We start from the raw sequence: 16,997 nt of genomic DNA, 5'->3' as shown, positions 1-16,997 counted from the left end.
CTGAGTGCTGTGGAAGATTCGCGAAGTTTGGAGAAGGTGGCTGTTGACAAACTTGTCCTGTCCACCCACCGCCCATTGCTCCTGTACCCTAGAAAAGCTTAGACAGGCCCCACGTGCCTGCAGAGACAGCCTCCCTAGTGCTGCCTCTCTCTGTCCCCGTCCTGTCCTGCCCTCCGAGGGACACTGCCCCCCTTTCCCAGTCCCTTCAGGTCTGACACTTTTTAAGGCTCTGGGCCCTGACTCTGACCTTCAGTCCACCAGGGACCAAGATAAGTTCACAGAAGAGAGGGTGTTTGAATGGGGACTGAGGGCTTTGCTGGGAGCCCGCGAGGACTGGGGAGCGTGCCCAGCTCTAAGGGGTGACAGGACGACGCTCAGCTGCTGAGAAAGCCAATGGGGCCGGTGACAGTGGTGAGTCAGTGTGACCGATGGGTGAAAAGCAGCCTGCAATGACCTTGACTTTCAGTAACGGGGGTATAGGCTCTATTCCACAGGAGTGAGGTCCCTAAAAGCTTTGGTGAACCTGAGAAACAAGACGAGCCCACGGGAGCAGATCTGTCCAGGGTGGGGAGCCCAGGAGGACATGAAAATGGAGTGGGAAATAGAGTTAATGTGAGTCGAAAGGAGGACCAGCTCCCGGCTCGTCTGTCTGCAGCTCAGCGGAAACTCCGGGCCCCTCCCCTCTGGTCACGCCTATTGAGGGAGACAGGTGTCAGTCACCCCATTGCTGGACTCTGTGTGGGCTCCGTCCTCCCAACTCCCCCACCCCGCAGTGGCTTCCACCAGGAGACACCCTGCAGGAGGGGAGACGTGTTGGGCGGACGTCCTCAGTCACCGTGGCCGGGGGTGAATTCGCTCAGTGATCCTGCAGAAAGGTGACTCAGAAAGAACAGGGCAGCGCTGTGTCTGGCCGAGCTGGCTCCGATTCCCAGGGGACAGAGTCGAGTTTTCTTCTGCCATCACGGCCACAGTGCTTCACAAGGGACCGCTGGGAAGAGGCTCGGGGGAAAGGGGCCGGGATCGGCCCACGGCCATCTGAGGCGGGAGGCCGGGGCGCGAAGGCTCAGTCGGGCAGTCGGGCACCGACCTTGACTCACGGACTGGGGCTGTGTGACCTTGGGGCTGTCATTTCACCCTTTTACCCTCGATTCCCTCATCTGTAAACTAAACGTAGTGATTCCCACCTCACGAAGGGTCGTGAGGGTGAAGTGCCAGGATATACATAAATTTCCGAGCGCAGTGGAAGGTCCACGTGGCTTTGCACAGCTCTGCTGAGGGGGACGCTTCGTGCCACCCTAGGGAGCGTGTCTCGTAGTCCGCGGCGTCCGCCACGTGTGCCATGGTGGATAAAAGATCGAGAACCCTTGGTTCGGGGGCCACGAGTGCTGTTTTCTTCACAACTGAAGCAGGTGTGGCCCGCGCTATCAGAAAGGCACCTGCACCCGGGCCCGCCGTTCTCACGGCGAACGGGCTACGTAGACACTTGCGGCTTTTGGCAGACGATTTCTCCCAACAAGGCTAATCGTCGTTATTACTCTTGTCTACGTTTTGCTGGCGACAGGCGTGACGAGGAAGCAAATTCTGGACCTGGACATGAGCTTGATAAAGCTGCTGTGCAGCTTGGCAGGTGCACGGGTGGGACTTTCCAGGACTGGCCCCGGACACATTTACTTGCCAAGTCAGCCCGTTGATGGGACGTTTGTTCTGAGGGAATGTTCTGAGATCCTCAGGGAGAGGCAGCAGGTTCTGGCACATGACAAGGACGGGCCTGCTACCCTTTGATCCGAACCACGAATGGCCTCATGCGCCGACCAAATACCGGCACCTTCACCTTCTCTGTCTTCCTGCTACTGTCTTAGTTTTGGAAACAGAGTTCAATATTTTCTCGTTTAATGAGTTATTTACTGCAATTTGCTGATGTTATATGCTCTCCAAACAGCTTTTGGTTTAAGTCATACAGTGACTAACACTTCAGCCTTTAAGAGCACAGACCGACATGTCCGCGTCGATGGCAGAAACGCCTGTGGCGCCAAGGCCCGCACCCCACTCGCCGACCCGGAGCAGGGACCCGAACCTCTCACAATCACGCCGATCTCGTGTGTCCTGAACAACCGAACATTAATTTTCTCACTCGATTCCTGTTTCTCTTATTTATTTATTAACATATTTAATTGCATCTGTTTTTAAAAACTATTTGTTGCATCTATCGATCACCCCCATTGCTCGCTGTCGTTGCCAAGGGGGATGGGGCAGCACGGAGCAGTGACTCTCAAATTCTCTGCAGGGGGAGAGCGCTACAAAGTTTTGCTTTGTTTTGTTTTTGGTCCACTGCAGGCCAATAGTTTCATGAAGTCCAGTAGAAATGAATGACTGAGAAAAACGAGATAAAAGAAGACGCAGAAATGGCAAACCCCAACTTTTTATTGGCGTCGGTAGGCATAAAATTATATTTCAATAGCTATAATCTGAAAAAAAGGTAACGTAGTTGCTCTAAAAGATTTCGAACACCTGTAATGGCCATCGCATTGCAATTTGGGCACAAGCCGCGCTGGCCAGCCGGGCGCCCGGTCCTGCTCTGAGTGGCCTCGGAGTAGACACCCTTCTGCCGGCTTCCTGTCACGACCAGCGGCCACGCCATGCTCCAGACGGAGTCCCCGGAGCGGCCTTCTGAGGCTTTCTTTGCTTGACCCTCAGTTGAAGCAAGGACAAAAATTGGAGGTGCCCTCAGCCGCTCAGCCAGCCCCGGCCACTCGGGGCGACTGTGGCGGTGGGAGCTGCTCGGCTTTGGGCTGCTGGCCGCAGGTTGTGGGAGGAGTTCCATTTCTGTCGGTGGCCTGGCCATCGTCTTTTGCGTGTCTGTCTCAGCAGTCACGAGTGTGGGAGCAGATTCTGGCTTAAACTTTTCCTGCCACCCAGTTTTTGTTCCCGTTTAATCGATATCACGCCCACCCACGTCCATGGCTTCCTAACGAGGGAGGAAACATCGCCTTGACCTCAACGCTTTCAGAAACAATATGAGCCCTGAACCACGTTTCTCGTATCCCACCCCCCTGCCCCCGCTCCCTTGTTTCAAATGAACCACTAGCTTGGTGTCGAGGCAGCGCGTGACAGTGGATCCGGGGCAGGGGCTGGCCCGGCGTCCACACACCCACTGGCAACGGGAAGCTGTCTGGGCGAAGAGTTTCTAAAAAGGTGAGAGTTTATTTCCAAAAACAGGATTGAGGCTGGGACACCAGATTTGAACTGAGCGTGCGTGGGTGGCCTTGGGCGGGGCGCACGCCCTGGCATGACGGGAGACCGAGGCAGACAGGGTCGGCTACGCTGCAGTGAGCTCTGGGGCAAGGCCTCGGCCTCCCCAGTGCTGGGGGCCTGGTCTGGAAGACATGGAGTCCGTGATGCGGGTCCAAACTCGCCTCCTCCTCCGACGGGGGAAGAAGAATCCCACGCGGCCTGCGGGACCCACGTGATCTGGAATTAACAACAGGTGTGCCATGGAGCTGGAGCCGCTGCAGGTGCAGCGGCCGCTCCCCTCCCTACCTGCGCTCAGGGCGTTCTTGCCAGAGTCGCTGGGTCTTCTCTCCCCCAGGGACCTGCGAGAGAAACGAGATGTGCAGGAGACAGCCAGTCCCGGCCGAGGGGACAGCCACGGCACGTGGGCGTGAAGCAGTGACGGGGCTTTAGGGGACGGGAGTCCAGAGCAGCTGAGGAGAAATGGTAAACCTAGCGGAGCCAAAACGAGCCATGAAACTGTCCTAAGCGGCGTGGGCGAAGACCCGGGGCCAGGCCACACGTTCCCCCAAGAAGGGGCGGTGCTTTCGTGTCTCTGAAACACCGAGTCCCCTGCCCGGTCCTCGGAGCACGACGGGCACCTGCCAGGTGTCTGTCACCTGGAGCCCTTCACATGAGAGGATCGGCATCTAGCCCGTGGGGTCCCCCACCTCCGTGAGCACGTGTGTGGGCAGGAAGGGCCCCGCCGTGGGCCTGGCCCCCTAAGAGAAGACAAGCTTTTCAGAAAGTCAGCACCTGGCCTTTCAACAGAGAGGGGATTCATCACCAGTCGGGTTGCTGCAGACAGCCCTGGGGCCCCCGTGTAACCCGTTAGAGAAACAGTAAAAACCCTTAAAGCCAACACAGTTAAGTTTCGTTCAAATACAGTCTCTTTATCTACCCAAAAAGGCTCTTTGAAAACACCGAGATTATACTTTAAAAGTCCCAGATAAACACGCTATCTGAAGAGAAACGGGAAAGTGCTTCAGCTCTAATCCAGACTCGCTTAATCAGTCACCAGCAGAGAGCAGGGACTTTGGAATCACAAGTACCTGCGGTTTGTCCCATGCCTAGCTTTGGAAGCGGGTCAAACCAGCCAGCCTCTGTGAGCCTCCAGTGTCCCCTTCTGTAAGATAAGGACAATAATGAGACTCATCCAGTAGGGCTCCGGCGAGGGTCATGTGAGGTGATGTATTACGTGCCTAACGTGCCAATACCTCTCGGCTGTTTTCATTAAGAACAAACCACCGAGTAAGAGTGATGTCGTTTCTAAGGTCCGTCAATGGCTTCCTGGTTCTGAGGTCCAGGTTTCCGTCTCTGCACTGACATCTCTTTTACCCCTTATAAAAGAGGTGCGTCAGAATCTCGCCGCATCATTATGGAAACGCGGCTCGCAGTGGGATCGTGCGGGCGACGGCCAGACACTGTGTCTTTGTTTGGTCACCGAGTGATGCAACCCTGGAAAATTCCCCTCCTCGCATCGTTCTGTTGGGAACAGTTTCCGAGCCATTAAAACGTTATTCTTCTGAGTCCTCCCACGTCGGGGAAGGGAGACAAAATGCAGTGTCGTTCGGGCTTTGCCTAAAAGGAATGACAAACACAGGGCGGCATCAGGCCTGAGTTTCCTGAGATCTGAACGCTGGCTGGCCCGGTGACACGCGTGGCAGACGCAGGGAGAGAAACATCTCATCAGCACAGATTCCATGCATTTTGTAACTGGAGGTGATTCCAACAGGGGCTGGAATGGGCGCTTCCGGCTGTAGAAACGGCGAAAGATTTTCTAAGAAAATCAGGGCATGGTGCTATTGATGTTTCAGAAGGAACACTTACCTAAGGGGGTCGAGTAGTTTCATTTACATAGAGGTGATAGCTAATTGATTACAAACAACCCCTATGCATTTTTAAAGCAGGTTCTCTCGGATGGCATGAGGTTATGCTCTGCACAGGATGGCGATTTGGGGCCAGAAGAGCAAATTAAGCCATCCTCCTCCTGCCGCAGATGGGCGAAGCTGGGGTAAAGGACACCTGCCTGGGATCACAGCAAGAGGGGTGTCGGGGGGGGCGAGAACAGAGGGCGCACACGGGCATCCTCCCCAGCCCCAGGTCAACGGCCCGAAACAGGTTCCACAGGCTGGAACCTGTGTGGCCCAGGACTGTGATGGCGTTGGGCTACCATGATAGGCCACCCCTGGACCCACGGCCAGGTCACCCATGCCAACCCATCAGCATCATGGTCCAGCTGAGATTCCTCAGCCTGCACCGTGTGCACAGCACAGCGCAATCCCAGGGCATCTTCCTACAGGTTCAGTTTTACCCGACGGCAGGTATTTACCAGACTCGTTTTCCATGAAAGCAAACAGACTAGAAAGCCAAATTCATACGCGTTCTGCTAATAAAATGTGAGGGTGTAAAAGGTTCCAGACTCCAGCTCTGGGCTTCCCTGGGTGGTGCACTCAGGGGCATTTCGGCGTGAAGTTTGGGGCGGTGTTGGGTTAGCTAGCGAATGCTTTCTGACCCAGGGGGAAGTGGAAATCTCTGTTTGAGTCGCAGTTTACCTTGGACGTCAGCACCCTGGAAGGCGAGAGGGCCCTGCGGGTCTGTTTAAGGAGGGACCCTAGGCCTCCTGGGATGGAGCTCACAGCAGGGGAAGAGGAAACAGTGCATTTATAACCTAGGGCAATGGGACAAGGCACAGGGAGGGGCACGCATCTGCCTGAGCCTGGCGAGATGCAGCCATAGCAAAGGCTGGGCAAATACGAATGACTGGCATTTCCTCACGTCTCGACACGGAGGCCCCTCGTGGCCACACGGCCTGGTGGCCTTTATCACAGGGCACACGGACCCGGAAGCCCCGAGAACGCCAGCGTGGAGAAGACGAAGCGGGGGTGACATTTGAGTAGAATTTTCAAAAATATCGAGAGAGGCTCTGGGTGTCTGACCGAACCCTGGGAACTGTAAGCCCTTCTTGAAATGGCTCTCTCCGTTCACACTGGTCTGACTTCCACCCGTCAGCTGGCTTGGACATGACAGTTTCACTGTATCTGGCCAAGCCCTTCTGAGGTCCCTGTGCTTATGGCTGGGCACACACAGAAATCCAGATCTTTCTGCAATGGAGACACGGGGACCACCTCTCCCCATGACATTTCAGAGAGAAATGTGTCTCTCCTCGGCGGAGCTGAAATTTGTACTTTTGACTCGGAAGCTCATGCTCCAACACTGTACGTGCCTCCACGGAGAAGTGAGCAGCCACGGGAAGGTGTCAGCTCAGAACTCAAGGCCGCTTGGGTGAGCAGCCGAAGATATCAGATGGTGATAGGTGGGAAGGGTGTGGGCAGAGGAAAGAGACAGTTGGCACCAGCTTTAAAAGTTCGATTTAGAAACATGGTCCTTAATCATAGGTGTGCATTGAAGTCACGCAAGGAGCTTTACAAGAGTGTAAGTGCGTGGGCTCCATCTCCAGAAATTCTGATCGAATTGGTCTGGGGAGGTGTCTGTCATTAGCATTTCAAAAAATATTCACAGGTGGCCTGACTATGCTGGAGGGGCTGAAAGCCACTGGTTTCTTCTAGAGTCTGGCTTCCAAGTAGAGGCAGAAAGAAGCTACTGAAATGCCCACTGTCTCCTCCCAGAGTAAGGAGGTGGTGGCCTCAGGAAATGCTGACACTTCTGAGACAGCCTAAAGAGAGGAAGGACAGGGGACGGAGGAGCACGGAGGAGGCTGGGCCACCGTGGACAGTGTCAGGGCTTGCTTCCTGGTCTGCCGTGAGCCCTGGCGAGCTGTCAGGAGGGTCCGGGGTAGGCGTGGTGATGGCACTGAGGTGCTTCTGAGTAATAAAGGGAACAGAGGGCAGGTAGGAGTTCCCTCAGCCCAGGGGGCCCGGCTCCTTCTAGAGTCTTGTCCATGGAGGAGCCCATCCTCCGGTGAGCGTGGGGAGCTGTTTCCTCTGTGAAATGCGACAGGACCTAAAACTGCCAGCACAGTTGAACCTGGTTCCGTCTGAGAAAGACAGCCAGTGTGACATGTGCTGGATGGATGGATGGATGAATGGATGGATGAATGGATGGATGAATGGATGGATGAATGGATGGGTAGATGGATAGATAGATGATAGATAGATGGATAGATGACAGATGATAGATGGATAGACACACAGACACAGAGACGGATTGTAAGTTTACACGGCTGGTGGGCAGCCCGGCAGCCTGTGGGCCAGGCCTCCAGCAGGGCGGGCTAGGTGGGCCACAGGGCTGCCCATAGGTGGGTTTCTTCCTCCCCAGGGAAATCTCGGTCCCTCACTTAAAGCCTTCCAGCAGCTGGGATGAGGCCCAGCCAGCTTACTAGGATGATTTCTTTTGGACAGAGTCAACTGATTGCAGAATCTGATGGCAGGTACCGAATGCCCGCACGGGGACCCCTAGGTTAACATCTGACTGCATAACTGGGGACGAGAGCCTAGCCCCGTCGACACGTGAAACTGCCCGTCGCGTCTGGTTTACGAGAAAGTTCGTTAAATCCCATGGCAGCGACGTTCCCGGCCCAAGCCGCCTCGTTACACCAGCCGCGGCACCACAATCCCAGGTCCTTGGACACTTTTTCTCCTCCTGATTCCTCAACCGTAAAGGTCGAGTAGACAACAGTTCTGCGGACTTTTCTGAGCTTATCGCCCGTGTCGTCCCTTCCTCCACCCCACCCTCGCCGGCTTCACGGACTCTCAGACCTTCACGCCACAGTCTGTCATGTTCTCCTAATGGGAGCCTTTGTACCTACAAGTCATGAAACACCTTTTCTCTGTATTTCTCCTCTGGGCTGAAAATCCGTCAAGTTTAAGTTCCTCACCCCGGCATCCTCACGCAGTACCCGCCTGACGCCTCCCGGCCCGCGGTCCAGCAGAGGCCCCGCCGCGAGCCGCCAGCCCTCCGTCCCCGTCCCCGACGGTTCTCACAGCCGCTTCCCGTGACGTTCGGCGCGGGTGTCGCGGGGCGCCGGGGGGGCAGCTCCCAGGGGAGCAAACGCCTCGAGGTGAAGTAGAAATGTTGGAGTGAGCGGAGCGGGCTGACGGCCAGGGAGCGTCCACTGGGAAGTGGGGAAGGCATGCTGGGGAGCTTTCTCTGGGGTCCACCCTCACGAAGCTGCCGCTTTTCTGCATAAAAACATGTTGGACGTCAGCGACATCGCGTAGCCTCTGTGCGCTTAGGGGACATTCGTGTCAGGTGAGTGGACAGCAGAGGTTCCATCCCATCGGCCCACGTTTCTGTGGCTGGAGCAGAGGTCGCCTCCCTGAAACCGTGGGCGTGAACCTTGTGACACTGAAGGGGGTGTGGCAGGCATGTGGGCGGGCGGGGACCCCGAGCAGTGGTGCCGGGTGCAGGTGCGCGGGCCGGACGCCATTGGGGCAGCTGAGCCGGCGGTGTGAAGGGGAACAGGCCGTGCAGAGGTGTTTAACTCCTTCCATCTTTGGGGAGGAGCAGATGGAACCTTGGATTATTTTCTGTAGTTCCTAACTTAGTCATTTATCACTATCAACAACGAAATGTAATGAACGACCTATTTGCTAATCTTTGTTCATATCTGTGGCTGTTTCTTTGAAATGGAAGCCCAAAGAGGAATGGCCCGGCCCGGCCCGGCTGTCCGAAACGCAGCAGCCGACAGCAACACTGGGCTCCCCACGGGCCACGAGAGAGGCCATCTGCTGCCACCTGCTGACAAGGATGTTAGCGATGTTAGCGCCCTGTCCACGTGACAGGCAAACGACGGTTACTTTTTAAATGATGTCTTCATCAGTAATGTTGCTGAACATTTATTTTGGACATCTGTATCTCCTTTGTAATTCGATTTTTTTTTTTTTTACAAAACGAGCAGTTTATTTAATATAAAATATGATTGTATTTTAATACTTTTTGAGCTGCCAATCTGACCAGGTTTGGAAAATAAGACAGCTACCGTCGGTGGCCCAAGATCGAATCAGTCTCTAACGCTGATACTAGGCCGCTTGTCACGTTCTGGGTATTTTCCCATTCTTTGCATTTTTGTTTTTGTCGTAGATAGCTCATCAGGAAATTAGAATTCACCAGCTAATGTTCGAGGAATGATTTATAATCCTTATAAACTCACGTGCTTCACACAATTTTAACACATGTCATTTAGTTGGTACTAAAATTTTATATATGGAAATACATGGAGATTGAGAAAATGAAAGAGAGAGACAGACAGACAGAGAGACGGAGAGAGACAGAGAGAGACGTGCAGATAAACGGAATATTTCCTCAGACGCAGAGGGTCAGTCAGCATGCTGGTCGGCGTGCTGGGCAGTGTGACAGGCGGGGACCAGAGAACAGAGCTCCTGCTGCCTAGACACTGGCTTGGTTTGCTAGGATGAATATTCATTATCTCATGAATTCTCTCTGCTGGCACTGGCTTTTAACGCACATCAAATGGGTCTGTAATGGCCCAGATACGAAAGCTAAAGTACAAGAGAGATAATTGAGCACAATTCATTCAAAGTGATTCTTCTCTCTCTAGGGATTTGGTTATGTGAATTCTAACTTTCAAAAAGAAGTTTCTGTCTGTTGATCCGAAGTTACAAGCACTGAATGTTGACCCTGCAAACTGAGAACAGAGTTGAAGGAATCTGGATGAATCTGTTGCCAAATTATCAAGTTATTTGCATAAAATCATCCAATTTTAATATTTTTCTTTAAAGAAATAATAGGTTTAGTCTGTGATGTTAGGCAAGGAGAGACTATAAAAAACCTAAGTGGAGGAATCAGTAAGAACTCAGATATTTATTATCATATCTCCATTTGTCTGTCTGTCTGTCTATCTATCTATCTATCTATCTATCTCTATCTATAAATTTATATATCTATACATTTATTTATCATCTATCCATCCATCCATCCACCATCCATCCATCCATCCATCCATCTGTCCATCCATCCATCCATCCATCCATCCATCCATCCATCCATTCATCCATCTATTCATCTATCCATCATCTGTATCCCTAGCTCTGTCCACCAAGGGCCAAAAGCAATGACACTCAGCAGCGATAAGCACACCTAGTGTCAAGATCTTGATTTCTAAATCTATTTTCCACTAACAAGAAAGAAGACTCCTTGATAAATAAATTCTTTCCAGAACTGGGGCTGGGGAAACACAAGGCAAATCCAGACTATCTTACTGATCAGGAAAGTAAGGAATTGCTTAAGGAATGATGAAGAGGCTTCAAAGGATATGCAGCCAGTTTTGGGGTCCACTGGCAAGGTCGAGGCAATGTGGATCACGTTTGGAAAAGAATAAGGATCCACAAGTCTATGGCAACATAAATGAATAAATAAATGGGAGAATGGAAAAACATTTCTTACTTACAACAGAATACCAATTAATACATGTAAAGGAATAATTCCATCTTAAAAAATAATTCTGCTATTCCTTTAAAAACCACCATTGGGCGACCACTGAGGTAATCATTGATTTAGGCAACAATCATCAGTGGCTAAAAACAGTGGATAAAATGTGTTTGCAAAAGAAAATATTTACATAGTCTCAAAGTACCTCCCCACTGAACAGTTATCAAGTACAGAAGGAGGAAAACACAAGCTAGTAGTGGAGAACTCTGTCAGTGCGCTCTGCAGCCAGTGAGGTCCGCGCTGACAGCACGGTTTGGGCCAGCTTGTTCTCAGGGGGCCCCTGTGTGCACCGTGTATGAACGGAAGATGCTGATAAAATTGTAAAGAAACACCAGGTAAATTCACTCCAGGGACAGTCTATCAAATAAGATTTAATTTCTTTAAAAATGCGAACATTCTGAAATGTAAAGCGCGAAGAATTAGGATTTAGGAAGACTAAAGACATGGCGATTCAGTATAAGACGTGGCAACTGTGGATTGGAACGCGTGCCAAACACATTTTTGTTCTTTCTGTGAAGAATGTCATTGAATTGGTGAAATGAGAATGAGATCTGCAGATGACAGCAGCATAGAACTCGTGTAAATTTCCCGATCTCTGTTTTTTTTTAGGAAATACACACTGAATTATTCAGGGGCAAACCAAATACTTATTTTCAAACGGTTCAGAAAAAGAGGAAACGATAGAAAAAAATATGGTGAAAGATCCACATTTGTGTGATCTAGGTAAAGGGTGTATGAGAATTATTTGGACTACTACACTTTTTCTATAAATCTGAGAGTATTTTGAATTTAAAGACTTTGAAAAATGACCAACATGATTAAAAGATCTCAAGACAACGACACAGTGAGAGAAGATATTTAAAATGCATGTCACTGACAAAAGGCTTGCTTCCAGAATGGATTCAAACCATGGTTAAATCAATAAGGGAAAGAAAAACAATGTAATAGAAATGTGGGCAAGAAACTTTGAGTCACTTCAAAGAAGAGGGTAGTCAAATGACCAACAAACAGACGAAAAAAAACTCAACCTTGTGAATGAGAAGAGAAATGCAAACTGCCGTGAGATGCCACCGCACACCCAGTAAAACGGGGCACATGGCCGACCTTGGAATGGAAAGCAATGGGCCTCTGAGACATTAGTGTTGGATACTGGAAAAACCACTTTTGGAAAACTGACATTATTGCCTAAAGCGGAACATACGTGCGCTCGATGATCCAGGCATTCTATTTCCGGTTACGCAGCCTGTGCAAACGCATTAGCACATTCACCCCAAATGTGTACAGTTCACCAACAGAAGACCGGCTATCTGATGAGAGAGTCTCACAATTTAGTACTATGTAGCAATAAAAATAAAGAGACACAGCAATATGGATGAATCTCGCAAACGTATTATTACATGAAAAAAGGCCAGACTTAGAAGAACACGTAGTATAGGGTTACGTAAACGTAAAAGTACAAAACCAGGCAAAAAGTTAAGCCAGTGACAGAAGCGAGGGTTGGCACCCCTTTGGGAGGATGGGGAGGGTTATTGGGTGGAGATGTCTTGTTTCGAGAACCGGGGGGCGGCCACGTGGTTTGTGCTCACCACGTTGTAATTAGCTGGGCCGAATTGTGTATGTTCTACATCTTCCGTATGTGTGATAGTCGGTGAAAACGTAAGAAACGGGGACACGAATGAGACACGAGAGAAACAGCAAAAGACCATTTTTAAAAGCGCTTCTGCCACAGAGGCGGGAGAGCGGAGGTCACATAGGGAAAAGGCGGTCGCGCCTCATCTCTAACGGAGCGTCAAAGCCTGAGTTCAAACTGCAGCTGTTCTGAGCGACTCCACCATCCGGCTCCCCATCCCATGTGCAAAGGCTTCCGCTAGCTTAGGGGAGAATTTAAGAATCGGAAATATCACGTCAATAAGGGCATTTCCCTTTGCAGGGGGAGCCCCGTCAGTGGATTATGCGGAGACCCCCTCGCCAGGATGCGGGTGCAGCCAGAGAACCACCCGACTCCTGTGCCATCCGTACGGCTTAGTCATATCTGAGTTTTCATCTAATGACGTTTCGTTGATGGTTACCTTTGCATTTTGTGACATAACGTCAGGATAAATTTTCCAGCGTCTACCATCATTCGCTATGGTAGTGTTAAGCACCTCCGGGACAGAGTAGTCTCTTGTCTCCCATTTGTTATGGAAACTTTTATTCGAAAACACAGAACAGCCATTTTTGCACAGCCAGTGGCTAATTAAACCGAATGGCCTATTTCTGGGCTCAGTCTTTTCCTGTGAGCTTCCTTTTCCTGCAGAAGAGAACCTTCTTAATTTGTTCTTTTAGTGATCTGTAGCTGGTAAATTCTTTTTGTCTTTGAAAACCAGAAGATATCTTTATTTCGGTGTCTCTTTAGGAGAATGATCGGGTTCAGGTTCGAAGCTGACGATGGAGCTCTGAAGACAGTGCCCTGACTGCCGATTGGAAGCCCGTGGGCGGCGCGCTCCAGCTCCCTGGCGGTCCACCTTCTTCACGAGTTATCTTGAAGATGTCCTCTTTACTCTCGGTGTCCCCTGGGGGGAAGGTATTACATTTGCCCTGGTTCGAACCCAGGGTGAATTGTCCAAAAGAGCACGTCTTTCTACAATTCTAGAAAATTCTTAGTGATTATCTCACGAAATATTTATTTCCTGTTATTCCCTTCCTGTTCTTTTCATGAAATTCCTAAAAAACACACTGCAGCCTCTGAAGTCTATCCTCTATGTCTTTTAACTGTTCTTTCATTGAAAAAAAAAATCTTTGTTTCTCTAGTTTGTGTTTTGAGTCAATTCTTCGGTACAGTGTTCCAGCTCACTAATTCACTTTGGGCATTCATTCTGAAACTTATTCTATTTTTTGATTCATGACATTTTAATTTTAACGTCTATATTTTTCATTTCTAAGAATTTAAATATTTTTTACACTCACTATTATGTTTTTGTCACTCTGTCTGTTTTTCCCCGGTTGACCGAGGTATGCTTTACATCACTCATTTTAAGTTTACAGTTTTTGGGAATCATTGGGTCTTACGAGCACCACCACAGCCAGAGAGCAAGCATTCCTATTACCCCACGCAGCTCCCTGGTGCCTTCCTGCGGTTCATCCCGTCCGCAGGGCCCCGGCCTGGGGTGATGACCACTCATCTTTCCGTTCCTGAAGTTTTGCCTCCTCTAGGACTTCCGACGGGATCGTACATTACAGAGCCTTCCGTTCGCGCTGCCGTCACGTCGCATGGCGTTGTGAGTCATCCGTGCTGCGTGTCACGGTGGCTCGCTCCTTTTGGTCGCTTAGTGGCGTTCGACAGTATAGAGAAAGCTTGTCCGTTCGTTCATTGATGGGCTCCTGCGATGTTCTCAGCTCGGGGCTAGTACAGATAATACTGCTATGAACATTCACGTACGTTTCTGCGTGGGCTTGTTTTCACTTCTCTTGGGTAAATACCTAGAAGCGAAATCGTCGGATTACGTGGGAAGTGGATATTTCGCTTTATAAAACACTGCCGCGTTGTTTTACCTCTAAACAGGTGTGAGATTTTCATTTCTTTCACGTACTTGTCAACATTTGTTATTGACAGTGTTTTAAGTTTTAGCCGCTCGAGTGTATGTGTATCTTATTGTCATTTTAATTTATATATTTCCTGATAACTAATGATGTCATCCATCTCTTAATGTATTTATTGGTCATATAGATTCTGGATACAAATCCTTAGTCAAATACCTGCTTTTCAAATGTTTTTTTTTCCTCATTCTGTGGCTTGTCTTTTCTTTTTTATGCTCTTTTAAAGAGGAAAATATGTTAATTTTGATGAAGTTTGTTTTACTAATATTTCGTTCTGTGGTCCAACTTTTCATGTGCTGTTTAGATCACCATTGACTAACACAGAGTCTAATACGCGATGACTGTGTCCTGTGCGTTCTTCCGAAGATTTGTACTTTAGCTGTGTCATTTAGGCCTATGATCGATTCAGGTTTATGTTTAATGTGGTATGAAGTAAACGTTAAGTTGTGCAGACTGAGAAATGTCATTTTTCTCTGATAAATGCTGGTTCCTTCGCTGTAGCAGGCGACTTGCTTGGTCGCAGGCTATTTCTTGCGTGGTGGCCCGATTCCAGGCTCGTCATCTTGTCTGTAGCCGAGCTGCTTGTAATCTGCTCCTCACTCGTGTGTGTCGGGGCCGCCGGACACGTAGGCAGGAAGAAATCAGGTTTTCTTTCTGACCTTTTCCCTTCCGAGCTGCCACCTCCTGCCTCCGTCAGCCACCGTTGTCTACTTTCAGTCCCCTGGGCCCCGGGCTCCTGCTCAGCTGTGACTGGCAGTGGAGTCTTCTGTCTCCGGAGCCCGCACGCGTGTTTACTCCTGTCGGTCGTTCACGCTCTGGGCACATGTGCAAGCAGTAGGTGGGCCGTCTCCCCAGCTATCCCCCCAGGCGTGTCCATGAGCATGTGAGATACTTGTCCCAGCATCCTACCGAATCCAGGTACGCACCCCGTCTCCCAGCCGAGGGACCATCCCCAGCGTCACGCCGTTTCCCTTAGGGGTCCTGCTAGGGCTATGAATGGCTGCTGCTGCACTCGCTGTGCCCAGGCTGGGTCAGCAAACACTTAGAGGCGCCTCTGACGAGTGAGTCATGGCAGCAGTTACTGGATGAGAAAACCAGCCCTGTCTTCAAGGGCTCTCTAGTGCACTGATGCATACGCGGTCTGTGTGCGTTTGACCTTGTGGTCTTGGTAGGATGCTCTTAAGTCACCAGCCAACGGCTGGGAGGCCCTTCTATGCGTGCATGTGTGTGTGTGCATATGCATGCACGTATGTGCATGCACGTGTGTGCACATGCGTGTGGTTGAAAACTTGCCTTCCCAAACAGCCCACACAGAGCACGTCACCTCCATCCCTGCTCATCAGACCGACAGCTTGAGGACTGCCACCCCCGCCTACTGGCCACCCTGGGTGTATATGAGCATCGTTCACCTGTAGCTCTAGATCCTGGATTACATGCTCCAGGTCTTAGCCCCAGGAGGCGGCACACCAAACAGGGACGTGCGCCCCACTCCTGGCTCTGCTGTGCGTTTGTTGTGTGAATTTGAAAATCACCCAATATTCCTGACACTTGGGCTCCTCCCCTGTGACGTGCGGGTCATAGGAATTGTAATGGCTCCCTCGTGGCCTCGGCTCGAGGGTCAAAACCACAAATATTAAAATGTCCTTTGAAAACCATGAGGCATTACAAAATAGCTACACGTGATTTTAGCCAACGACTTATGATTTAAGCTGTCTAACTTCACGACTGACACAGCAGCATGTCACATGAACAAGCGTGCTCGAGTCTCACTGCCAGCTCACAGTGAGTGAGCCGTGACCGGGAAGGCGAGGTTCCTGGCACAGCCGTGAGAGCCGGGCTTCACTGGGGACAATTTCAAAGACACACTGTCACTGTCGTGGGAATTGCACTGAATCGCTGGAAAATGTGACGTGAGGACAAAGAGGCCAGGACGTCTCCCCGTTTAATTTGCTCCAATTTTGCCCCTTTGAGAAAGTGAGTCAGAAATTAGTGAATGCAAAGTTCATTTTCGGGCCACGTGATTTGTGTTGAAGTAACTCGACAGGAGCTCGTCGCCCGGAGGAGAAAACGCCGTGTGGCGGGACCGGGGGCCTGGGCGGCGGTGGCCCGTCCTCAGTTGGACTCGCTGTCGTCGGCCCCGCATGGCTATTCAGATCTGGCCTGATGCCACCACACAGCGGTGCCTGGTGATTCCCATTCGTGGCCAGAGGCCAGCAGCCTGGCACGGGGCCTCGCTGGTCGGGGACGCTGGCTCGCATCTCCCTGTCGTTAGCCATGGCCTTCCGCGCGTCCCTTTCAGAGGCCCAGCTCCGCAGTGGGTCAGGCTCTGGGGACCCGGGGTGGCTCCGTCTGCGCCTTGGAAGGAGCGGCCGAGGGGAGAGCGATGTCGCCTTTTGTGGTCCGGAGTGGGAAGCTCTGTGACGGCTGCCAGCAGAGGACAGCTGTGTCCTCCGCAGCCCCCAGCGGTCTTCGGGACAGAGACGTGGCAGAGACGTGGCTTCCGGGGAGGAGCAGGGAGCAGAGGGACACAAGCCCCTGTGTTGTTTCTTGCGGTCCTTAACATCAGGGGCGTCCCTCGTCTGCCGTGTGCTTCCTTTCCGGTGGCCGGTCCTGTCCCCGCGGGCATGTAAATCGCGAGGCGAGGCTTCTCTTCGTCCTGACTGCTGGAGCCACAGCGTGGGCTCGCGTCTGGGTGGAAAACACGAGTGGCAAAAAAGGAAGGAAGATAAATGTTCAATTTCCGT

Source organism: Pteropus medius, unplaced genomic scaffold (assembly GCF_902729225.1).
Source record: "Pteropus medius unplaced genomic scaffold, Ma_sr-lr_union100, whole genome shotgun sequence".
NCBI lineage: Eukaryota > Metazoa > Chordata > Mammalia > Chiroptera > Pteropodidae > Pteropus > Pteropus medius.
The sequence above is the reverse complement of the archived record's forward strand: the minus strand, read 5'-3'. Positions refer to the sequence as shown.